Below are 12459 nucleotides of genomic sequence, written 5' to 3'. Positions count from 1 at the left end.
TTTGCTGTGGAGACATTTGAAGGGAACCTGAACTTCAACTCAGTCTCTCTTGTTCCTGGGATGAGATCTTAACAAAAACTCACCTTCACAGCTGCTCTAAGCCCCAGACGTAGCTGCTGCTGCAGGGAGAGACTGCACTGTGGGACTGGGGCTGCAGGCAGTGCCTGGGCCTCTCTCTTAGGCAGGGGCAGTGGCTGACCTGTGCAGAAGGTGAGCCTGAGTGAGCAGCTCCTGTTGCTGGGGCTGAGTGGCAGGAGGTGGTGAGAAGGCTGTGGAGTGTCAGGGAGGCCAAGGAGGAGTGAGACAGCAGGTTCCAAGCACATGGGACTCACAGCCCATGGCCCAACAGCCACAACCCCCCCCACCAGCACACATGTAAGGGAAGGGGGGCAATAATGCATAAGAATGGAAGCTTGTGACAACAAGGCCAGCTGGAGAAAGAGACTTTCCCCAAAGTCTGAGGTGCTCTTGAAGAACCACTTCACTGTTGCAGACTGAAGAGGAAAGACCCATCACATCAGGAGAAATGCTGGAGCTGAGTGAGGCAGCCTGACCTGCTCCCCAAATAACAACCAGTGCAACCAACAGAAGGTGATGGGTGACAGTGGCAGGTGACTCTCTTCCTGGTCAGAAGTCATCTGAAAGGGCCAGTTGAATTTGGCAAATGAAATGGTTACCAGGTTGAGAAACCTGGTCTGATGGAGTCTATCTATCAGAGAAGGTCAAGAGCATCTTCCATCACAGGCTCGTCAAGCTGGTAAAGAGGTATTTAAACTAAAGTTTCTGGGGAAGGAGAACCTCGGTCCATCCCATTGCTACCAGTTTGATGCTAGTGCCAGCAGGAGATGCTGAGAAGCTCATGGAGAGCATGCTTATCATCAGGACATGCTCATAGGGGGACTTAGACCACCCCAGTGTCTGTTGGAGGGACAAGACAATAGGGCAGAAGTAATCCAGAAGGTCCCTGGAATGCATTGATGATAACTTCATTCTCCAAGTGACAGAGGAGCCAATGAGGAGAGGTGCTATGATGGACCTTGTTCTCACCAACAAGGAGGGGCTGGTGAAGAATGTAAAGTGTGAGGGCAGCCTTGGCTGAAGTCACTGCGAAATGATGGATCCTTAGGGCAGCAAGGAGGGGCCACAGCAAGCTCACGACCCTGGACTTCAGGAGAGCAGACTTTGGCCTCTTCAGGGATCTGCTTGTTAGAGTACCATGGGATAAAGCCCTGGAGGGAAAAAGAGCCCAAGAAAGCTGGTTAATTCAACAGTACACTCTTCATATACCGGTTTTATCAGGATAGCTTTCTGATGAGTGCCATTTAAACATATAAACCCTTATTCTCTTCCCTGTCACCTCATCCTTCACATGTGTTGTGCATGGCCAGCTGGAGGAGATGCTTTAACTAGCAGTGGACTGCTCGTCAAACTGACATAGCAAGGCAGACTTCTTGTGAATTTTTCTGAAATCCCCAGATGGTGCCCTCCACTGAGATTGCCGTTGATCAGGTGGAGCTCTTTTCCATCTGGGCTACAAACAGATACATACACACAGAGTAAGGATTATTAATAATGCAACAGTGACTGTGATGAACCATGATAGGTGGTGACAGGAAGTGTGAGATGAATACATTCAAATCAGTGTGCCTGGCAGGTATATGAAACATTGTTGTATTAGAGATGAGACCTTTAGCACTATAACACCAATACCCCAGGCAGGAGATCCAGCATTGATGCTGTCAGTCAAACTTGATTTTCTCTAGGTTCCTCTCACTCATCACTATGGTGTAGGAGCACCTTTTGTCAAGCGCTGTTACTAGTGTCTGTCACAGGCAGTTCTTTCCTCCTTCTCTGGCTTTTGGAGAAAGAGAGTAAAATTAAAACAGGCAAATGGAGAGCAGAGTGGGTCCTTCTGTGGGAGCTATGTTACTCAGTGGACTATGTGACACTTGCAGGACACTTAATGGCTCTAGCCAGAACCCCACTGCCAAAACAATTAGTAGATATGAAAAGCAGGGTGAAAGAGATAATTCAGCTGTAAAGAGGATCACCCTTGGGTATGCAAGTGTGATTACTTTTTGAGACCATGAGCATAAAAGGGGAGGTAAAGTTTTCCAAACAGCCCATCAATCAGGGTTGTGCCTCCCTGTGTCCTTTAGTCAGGAAGGGATGAAAATATTTCTAAATTTGAACCTTGCCTTCACAGTCTGAGTGCATACTTTATCTCATGGAAAAGCAAAGTGTCCCATGATCTTTTACGTTTGTCTTCTCCTCTCTTCCTTCTTCCTAGGAACAGTTCTTCTTTTTCAGTCTGAAGAAATCAAGGCTGGGAAGAGAGCTGTGTGGTTGACAGGTCCCTTGACAATCTGTCAATGTTGAACTCCTGAATGAAGGTTACACCAAATGATTTGTGGATGATCCATGTGCAGTTAAACATGTTTGCACAAAATGCTCGTCAAATAATTCTGAATAATGAGTGCAGGTGCTAAAATCTTGATGTGTTTGCAGGTATTTCATGATCAGAAGTAAGAGCTTAAAATTTGCCAACTTCAGTTGTTCATGACAGAATAATCAGTATGCTTTACTGTGTCCTGTGGTTTCACTCTCCATTCTGTGCCTGAATTAGAGGTAGAGGAGATGCTCAGTGAGTTAGCTCTTCCCGTTCTGTCATGCAAGAAATCTCAAAAGCAACGTAGGTTGGGTTTGAGGAGTTAAGGATGAAAATCAAGACAGTCTCATGACTCAGATTCAAAGGAGACTGGAGGTGACTGAGTGCCAGTCCCATTTACCGGTGTTTCTATGAAATGAGACTGTTGTGTCAGTAGTCATGCTGTTCAGACACTGGGTCCTTGTCTCCTGATTTTACACACAGCATTCATGCTACACCTAGGTGTGTTCTGAGAAGCAATGACGTGGCCCAGGCTGGCTTTGTGTGAACCAGTGAGCTGTGCTGGGTCAAATCCCCAAAGGTTGCATCTAAATGTGTGTGAAGGAGAGCAATCAGTGACCTGGGAGAGGTTGACATTGCTGCTTGTCATGGCTTGGGCTACATGAAGACAGATACAGAAAACTTCCCTGCAATCCATTAGCCTCCGTTTCAGATCTGTGCTCTGTGGACTCTTTAGTCGTGAAAAAACCCACTAGCATCTCATGTATGAGGAGTTTGGACACTGTGGCCAAGAGCTAGATAGGACTGATGACTGGACAGTTCCCTCACCTCCAAGGGATCTTCTTCAGGAATACTTGTGATCACTTAACACTACCTACGGTATGGTTGTGGTTTAACCCCAGCCAGCAACTAAGTACCGTGCAGCTGCTCTCTCACTCTGCCCTGCACTGGGATGGGGAGGAGAACTGGAAAAAAACACGAGTAACACTTGTGGGTTGAGACAAGAACAGTTTATTAACGAAAATGAAATAAAATATAATAACAACAACAATAACAAAATATATAATAATAGTAATGAAAATTAATATAACAAAAAAGACAGAAGAATAAAACCCAGGAAGGAAAGAAAAATAACCCCAAGTGATGCCCAAAGCAATTGGTCACCACCTGCTGATGCCCAAGCAGTGATCTGCCCCTCCCCACCAAGTCCCCCCAGTTTATGTACTATGATGGTCTATGGCATGGAATAGCCCTGTGGCTAGTTCAGGTCAGCTGTCCTGGTCATGCTTTCTCTCAGCTTCTTACGTCACCCCAGCTGACTCACTGTCAGGGCAGGGTGAGAGGCAGAAAAGTCCTTGACACTGTGCAAGCCCTGCTCAGCAATAACTAAAACATCCCTGTGTTACCAATACAGTTCTCTGCACAAATCCAAAACCTAGCCCTTGACAGGTACTAGAAAGAAAATCCCAGCTGCAGCCAGGACAAGTATAGATGTGTCCGCTTTTACTGACTCTACAAAATCATGTCAACATCTTTCTCCATCCTAGACCCTAGATCCAGAGAGAAATGATAGGAGAGATTTACAGGTAGGGATTGACTGGCCAGGAGTCCTATTTCTTCTCCACAGTGAGAAGGGACTGGCCTAATTTGGACATGATAATGGGATTATGGTGGTTTAATCTACTTCCCATCACAGCTGGGGATATGGAGCTCCTGCACTGGAATACCTCTGTTGTGGGACAGATCCTACATTTGAGCTGCTCTTGAATTGTTTGTGGGTCTTGTCTCAAGAACCACAGGCTGTCTGCTCTTATTTAAAGGTCAGATGTGGTAAAGCATAGGCATAGGGATGAAGGTCTTCGCTTTAACCGCTCTAGCACCTGTACTAGTGCTGGTCAGTAACTCTACAACAATCTAGAGTAGCTGCATCTCTGATGGATAGAGTGAGACTCCCTGAGAGGGCAGCATCTGTTTGCTGGACTGAATCTGTCTTATTTAAAAAGAGAGGACTGCGGTGTTTAGGGCTGTCGTCTTGGCATATTGTGGGGGGTCCTATATGCAAATGTAATTATAAATATGAAAAACCCTTGAGAAAAATCCAAATAATTCTTAAATTGGCACAGAGACTGTACTGCTATTGCATTTGAGGTGGTCAGCCTGCTGGCCATTGCATTTCAATTACCTTTACGTTCATTTGGTGCCACTGAAGTGAAGTCATTTTCACTGATTAATGCCAAGAACCAACAGATATGTTCTTCCTTTTTCTTTTTCCTCTTTTTCAAAACTGAATTTAGAGCTAGTGAGCAGTGCCAAAATGACAGCTTTGCAGCCTGCAGTGTTTTATTTAGCCAAGGAACTAGTCCTAGCACAGCATCAGCAAGGAATGCTTTGCTCAGGAATGGATGCACTGAGGAACTGATCAGCTGCGCCTCCTCATTCAGAGGTGTGGTGCATAGTTCCAGTGCTGCAGACAGAATGTCAGCTCTGTGAATTCTCACAGCCTGTTTCAGCTACGTGAGGCACATTTTACCTTTACTGGTGAAAGGGATAATTTTTGGACTGGAGGGACTAGGTGGAAGAGGATCCTACACCTGTGCAGTGCTCAGACACTGTTGCCCCGTGTCTGACATTGGTAATGGAATGTGCATACAGTGTGTAGTGGGTTGAGAGGGTCTCTTCTCTCAGAGACAGCTTTTATTTGAGCTTTCTACATCCCTGTAGAACAAAGGGCAAAGGGTCTCCAGGGGGTTAGGCCGTGGAAGTGGTGCAGCCCAGCTAGCAAGGCTCTGTGCCTGCCTGCATAAGGGCTGCTCCTTATTCCTCAGACTGTATTGTACAACATAGAATTATTTAGGTTCAAAATGACCCCTAAGATCATCGAGTCCAACTGTTAACCTAACACTGCCAAGCCCACCACTAAACCACGCCCCTATATCTTGGATGGGAATTGTTCATGCCAATGTCTCCTTGGTGCACCCCCATGGACCATGTAGATGAGCCCTTACATGTTCCGTGGCAATGGAACTGGCAGAAATCAAGTTCCACAAATCCCAAGGCAACTGGCAGTGGAACCACAGTCTCCAGCCACCTGGCATGGAGATTGGAGTGCATTAATGTGCATTAATGCACATTAATGTGCATTAATGCACAGGGCTAGGCTGTTGTCCCCACTGTACCCTTGAACGCAGGGGAAAACAGTGACTTCAAGCCTGGGCTGGCCTTCTTGGCTCAGTTAAAGCACAATAAAGCAATGTACTGCATGTAGGGTCTTCAGGACAGGACAAGTGGTACCATGGGGAAAAAGGAATGTACTACCAATGTTTTTGTACAACAACACTTCCCATTGGCATGAAGCTGCTCAATACATACTAATGGATGACAAGAGTCAGTTAGCCCAGTCACCAGGAATGTCACAGCTCCACTGCCTGCATCTCACTCCCTTTTCCCCACCCTGCCACCTCTCTTCCTGGAGCCCTGAGAAGGAAGAGGAGAAAGGTGGATATTTATGTGTGTGTTAGGGAGATAAAAGAGAAACAAGTAGTAGGTGTGCTAGAAAGCCATCAGAAGGCATGCTTTCTTGTGACATTTTGTTATCATAATAATTATTTCAGATGCCTTTGGAGTACAATCAACAGTTGTCTCCCCGTGAACATACCTAGTGAAAGTACCTTAAATGCATGAGAGAATCTATTTATTGCTTCTCAGTTGCAGGAAGCTGGAATTACTGCTTAAATAACTTCTTAGTTCAAGTGAGGGTAAATCAATGATGACCACAGAGGACAAACAGTGCAGATTTTACTTTGTGACCCAAAGCTATACACCATCACAATTCATTTGATCTTATGATCTTTTCAAATGAAAATGGAGGTGAATAATCTCTATTTTTCCAGCTGGTATTCCTACGATGTGGCTAGGATCTGCATTACTACAATAGTTTAAGGACTTTTTTTCCTCTTTGTTTTCTTGCTTGTACATTAAAAAGTAGAATAGGAAAACCCATGATCCTGTCCTACTTAATGTGTTTGTGTATATTGCCTCTTGCTTAAGGTTTCCTCCAACGAGTCATTTAAAATCTCACTAACCATCTGCTTTTTCTGATAAATATTTCACATGATTATGGACTGAATATTGCTTTCAGCTTTGCCTGAGCCATCTTTCTAAGTCTGAGGGGTTATGCAGTGGTAAATGAGGTCAGGACCTTGTCTTCTCAGTTTTCGTTGTGACATATTCGATACGTATGAGGAGCTGGATTTACCACCTACTGCTTTGGCTTGCTCTAACCCTGACAGAAGCAGTGCAAATATATCATTGCTTGTTTTAGAGCTTTATGTCCAACAAAGTGCTGGTGGTCTATTTGATTTGATTTGATGGAAAGTGGCAGCAAGTGGTCTGGGATGTTGCATTTTCTGAGTACCACTTTTCTACATTCATGTACATCTCAGATTTACCATCTCATGCTCTTCAGGATCCCTGGATTTTACTTACTTATTGGACCACTTGTCTGGCCATGCAGCTTGGCAAATATGTAGCCATGAATTTCACTGTTAAAGCTGGAACTGTCAAGAGAGACTTTTCCATTTTCTGTAAAATATCACAAGTAATGATAGCTTACAGCATTCTTAAGTGTTGGACTTTAACCTTGTTTATTTTGACAGTTTAACTCCTCCAGCAGGTCCAGAGGTACTGTGAAGAGCACAACATGGAAGTCAAGACTTGTGTAGACAAGATGTCTACATGTTTCAAGGATATTCCAGCACCCCCGGGGTTGTCTGTGAGTTAATCCAGCTTCCACCTGTTTGCTCTGACTTCATGAGGTTTCCAGACTTTAATAAGATCCTTTCAAATGCTAGAGAGTCCTTGTAATGGTTCATGGGATGATGAGCTGAAGAAGCACATGATCTTCCAGATAGGGACCTTCTCTAGAGAAGGCATTTTAATCTTATAGCATGTTGGTGCAAGAAGTGGAGGGAGAAAGTTATGGTCTGTCAGGTGCATGTGTGAGATTAGTGGATCTTAATGGTCTCTCCTCTGACTTTGCGTTGGAATGATTTTAGTACTCACCTAAGCAAGGGGTTTAAAATATGGATTATGATCAGATGGTGGAGAGAGTCTTGGGAAAAGCCACGGAAAAGCTGTAAAATCAGCAAAAATGTCCTCTCTGAGTGTCTCTTGATTTAGATACTTGGAGCTCTCTTGTTTATGACCAAAGAAAGAATCACAGAGAGAGTTCCCTCTGCTTGTTTTCTGGAACATGGTATATTTGGTTACCACTGCTCTGACAGCAGAGCTACAGGCAGAGGAAAATTTACAGGACAGAGAGAGCTTTCAACTACCTCAAATTTAATTTAAAGAAAAAAAATCATCTCTGTGGTTACCATCTACACACTTAGACCCCCTCCATGAATCTTGAATTAGTAAAACCTGTCTCTGGGCTGTTGGATGATCTTAATTAAACAAAATTAATTATTTATTCAAATAAAATAAGACATGCCAAGACACTCCAGGGAGGCTGTAAGGATAACGTTGCCTCTTATTAGAAAAATGTGTCAATACCTCATACAAACTGGGCCCACTTTCTTTGTATTGGACCCTGTTCTCTTAAACTCTATGAGACTCAAAATAATATATTTTCATTTGCATATAGTAGAAGTCCTCCACCCCTCTCATACCATCAGTCTCTTGCTGTTTTGTGATGTGGAACTGAAAATACTAGGCAGACGTCTCTTTTCCTAAGAAGCTTCTGGCAATATTCATCCAAACTTTTAAGATCATTTATACAGCCTGGAAACTAGCAATACCAAGAAGATATTTCTTTTCCATGACACGCTGTGAGTGATTCTTGCATAAAATTGCCAAGCACTTGACAAAGTCATAATCACTAACTAATGATCTGTAATGCAATTGCTGTAATTAGTAGCGTTATTGATATTACCTTACTAAAGTAATTGGACTCACTTAACCTTTGTTTGTAGCAAGAGAAATTGGGATATTGATACTGACAAGGACTGCCATCAAGTGGACAATAAACAGTCTGTACAGCAGTTATTTGCTAGCATGCCTGCAGCTTGGTCTCATGGCTGCTATTCACCACAGCTATGTGGTTGTTTTGGAGCTGCAAGAGTTTGGTGCAGGGGAGAGTCCTTTTGGTACTCAAGCCTGCTCAGACCTTGACTGAAAGGTTAAGTGTGCTCCAAGTCCTGTGACCTGTAGATTAAGCCCACTATGTCCATATTCTTCACAGCAAGAGCTGGCTAGCTGGAGGTATCTGCTGATGGGCAGAACTGGATTGTGCTTGGCCCTCTCTAAGGAGATGGACGAGGCAATGAATTGCTAAAGTGTTCTGGACCTAGAGTTACCTCTTCAGGGGATTACAGGGTGCTCCCCATAATGTCCCATCTTGGAGATCTGTTAAAAGCTGGAGAGTCCTGTGGTGAGACGTGCTTGTTTTCCCCCCCAGTGGAGAACTGGACAGAAACCAACCACCGATCAGGTGGCAGCAGCTCTAGCTGCTAAAAGGTTGGGCTTGATTCAACGTGTTGTCATGGAAGAAAAGCTGAAAATCTGGCTCAGATTTTATTGTGAAGCCAGGAGCCAGAAAGAGAGGTTTGCTCAGACAGGTCTTCTCCAGGGAGAGGGTGAAATGACAGACGACAGATGATGTCCATGTGTTGTAAGGTGCAAGCTACTGTGAGCTGAAGTCCTACAGTAAAGCCTTTGGGGAAATCAACCTCTTTGTTTTTTAAATGACTGTGACATATTATATTGTGCTCCGTCTACTTGCTTTAATAGGAAATATCTACCAAACACGTTCATTTGCACACAGGCTGTGTGCCTGAGGGCAGCATCTCTCCTGTCCTCTCTGAAGGCTGATGGTGAGGATAAACACCACCTCTGTTCCCACTGACTGTGCAGGCAAGCTGGAGGATGTTCCTCTTGGCTGTGTAACTGTACACTTCATGGCTTGAGTAATAATAGTAATAAGATGTGGACAAATAAACCGTGTCTGTATGGAGCTCTTATTCTCCTGCTGGAGCCCCATTTTGAAGGGTGCGGGGGGTGGGAAAGGGCAGACATGTTGCAAGGGATTGCTGTGGAGAGCTGACTTTCACTTTATCAAGCGAAGGAGCCTCCTGGGCTGCATCCAGCCCCATGAGCCTCTGCAGGGCTGGGTGAGGGCCAGCCTGATGGCTCTTCCTTGCCAGGCCAACTACCTTGGTGCCGTTCCAAAGTTATCTCCTAATTAACCTTGACACAAGCCTTAGCTTTCCAAAAGCCTGCTGGACCTCTGAAAAAATTACATTTTTTCTCTGATGAGGTGCATGCAGATGAGTTTCAGCTTGTCAGGGCCAACAAACAATCTCAGTGCCTTCAGTGTACATGTGGATGCTTAAATGGATCTGTCCTCTTCATCACAGGGAAAACCTGCTATGTGCTAGAAAAATATTAATTTGCCAATCTTTAGAAAATCTATTTATAACAAAAATCTACAAGGGGGAAATTAGATTGAAAACTGACTCCAGACACCACTTAGTAAGAATTATTTCAATGCCAGTATGTGTTAAATTCAATATCTATTCCATTCATGCAGTGTAGTTTATTAAAATGAACAGCGTCTCAAATATGCATTTCTGCATTCAGTTACGTCAGCCTGTCCTTGATGGATCTATTACTGCTGAAGGATACAAATGTCTGCCGACTGCAAAAGAGTTCATGGCCATTTGATGGTGCAAAAAAAAAAGGAGAAAAAGGAGAAAGTTGAAGGCATAAAGCGTCTCAGCCTAAAAATAGTAGTGAGAACTAACCAGCAGGAGACCCATATCAGAGCAATATATAGGCTGTCTGTGGCCTTTCTTGTGACAGAGCCTGGCTGCCATATCACCGCTAACAGATGGTTTATTGTGAGCATTTTCCACTGACAGGGAGGCATTTTTCTGGGGCTATCTCAGGAGATACTGGAGCTGGGGTGCTTTTAGAAGGCTTCAAAAACATCACAAACTATGAGGGTTTGGTTTTGTTTGAGCCAATAGATGAGGTTTCTCCCCAAACCTGACCATATCTTTATGTCAGCAACCCTGTACCAGCTCTGCTCTGGGACCCCTCCATCAGCAGGCATCCCTTCACCCCCATCACTGACAGGATCTCTGGCCAGATCTGCTCCATCCTATCTTAAAATGAAGCTGCCCACAGTTTGCACTCCTGCAGCCTGAATCTACTTGAGCAGGGAGCTGGTCTGGTTGATCTCTAGAAATCCCTCCCAGCTGCTACCATTCTGTGTTTCTGTGTCCTCTGAGCAGCTCTGCATCCATCTTTTTGTTTCTCATACCATCCAGCTGCTTAAAATGTCTCTGTTTCAGGGACTAAATTGAGTGTGTGGTGGACTACCAAGGAGAAGTTACCATAAAAGTTGCAGCAGTAACTATAGTTCAAAGAGTCCGAGAAAGCAAATGAAGAATTACTAGGTATGTTGACTGATTTAAATGGGCCATCTCAGCTTCTCTACCTGCACATGTTTTTATTTTTCTGAATTTCTTGCCTCCATCTTTAATATTTTGCCACATTTAGTTTGACAACTAAGTGCGTTTCCAGTAACTTTGAAAAGCGTTTTGAGGTAAATGTGTATGGAAGATCCTACCAGAAACAGTATGTTGTTATTTTGTGTTACATGGAAACTTATTTTTCTGCTGTTTTCTCTACCAGGTTGAAAAAAAAGTTAAAACTTATGTGTGCCTGGTGGTTCTAGAGTGCTGTCCAAGTGCTAACTACTTGTGTGAGGTAAGTACTTCTGTTAGCTTTAAAAAGAGGGAGGTAATGAAGCTGACGGATGAAGACTTGCTGAAAAAGTCAGAAGAGAGCCCAGTGGCTGCACAAAGGTTAAAACCACAGATTCTGATTTGTGTTAAATCTGGTAAATCAAAATTCCCATTAGTATATTCCTGCACTGACTTAACATGATTAGAGACTTTGCATCTCTCCCTTCCTGGTGCAAGCTGAACCCCCGACTTCAGAAAATCAGGTGCTTCTCCGTGGATAATAAACCCAAATGTACTCCAAACCATTAGCCATTATTGGAAAAGCAGGGATGTGCTGTTTACAGCTGGGCTGCGGTATCTGACATGTTACACCAGTCAGCAACAGCCAGAGATGTGCTGTATGAGCACACCTTTGTGAGTTGGCTCAGTGGGACAGCTGAAGTTTTAACCCTGTAAAGTAGGGCTTCCACAAAATGCTGGGTGAGAATATCCGAAGGTCAGTCCACAGAATCACAGAATCACAGAATCACAGAATGGCAGGGACTGAAAGGGATCTCCAGAGATCATCCAGTCCAAAACTCCTGCTAAAGCACAGGAACATATCCAGCCGGGTTTGGAAACCTGCAAAGCAGGAGATTCCACATCTCCCCTGTGCAGCCTGTGCCAGGGCTCCCTCACTCTCACAGTAAAATAGTTTGCCTTATGTTTAAGTGGAACTTTTTGTGTTCCAGCTTTTGTTCATTACCCCATGTCCTGACACTTCAGACAACAGAAAAAAAGTGTCCCCCATCCTCTTGACAAACACCTTTTAAATACTTCATGAGACCCCCTGTCAGTCTTCTAGGCTGAAAGTGCAGCACCAGAGCTGTCTCTAAAAGGAATCCTTTTTTGCCACAGTTAAATCTTCCCAATCAGAGGCCTCTGTTTGGAGCCTGTCTTTGTCATATAAGACTAATTGACAAACCTCTGCACTATAATATTATCCCTGTCACTCCACTGAAACACAATAGTAATACTGGCCTCTATAAATCAACCTGATCTTAAAAAAGAGAGTTAAATGAGCATCACATTATAAACCACAAAGCGCATTCATCACTCTGCTACAAACCATAAATATGACAAGTACATCCATCAGTTTAGCACCTTTCTTTCAAGTCTGCGTACATGGATGTTAGCAACTTAATGGTTCCAGAGAGCTTTCCCTTAAATACACTGTGGAGTCTGGTCTTTCATTTGCCGTGGTTACCGGAAGTGGAGCTCAGCCATCCATAGTTGTGTTCCTGTGCTGTGACCTCCTGCAAGGGAAAAATCCACAGCTTC

This window comes from Colius striatus, chromosome 1, assembly GCF_028858725.1.
Source record: "Colius striatus isolate bColStr4 chromosome 1, bColStr4.1.hap1, whole genome shotgun sequence".
In the NCBI taxonomy this organism is placed as follows: Eukaryota; Metazoa; Chordata; class Aves; order Coliiformes; family Coliidae; genus Colius; species Colius striatus.
This window is presented reverse-complemented; position numbering follows the sequence as displayed.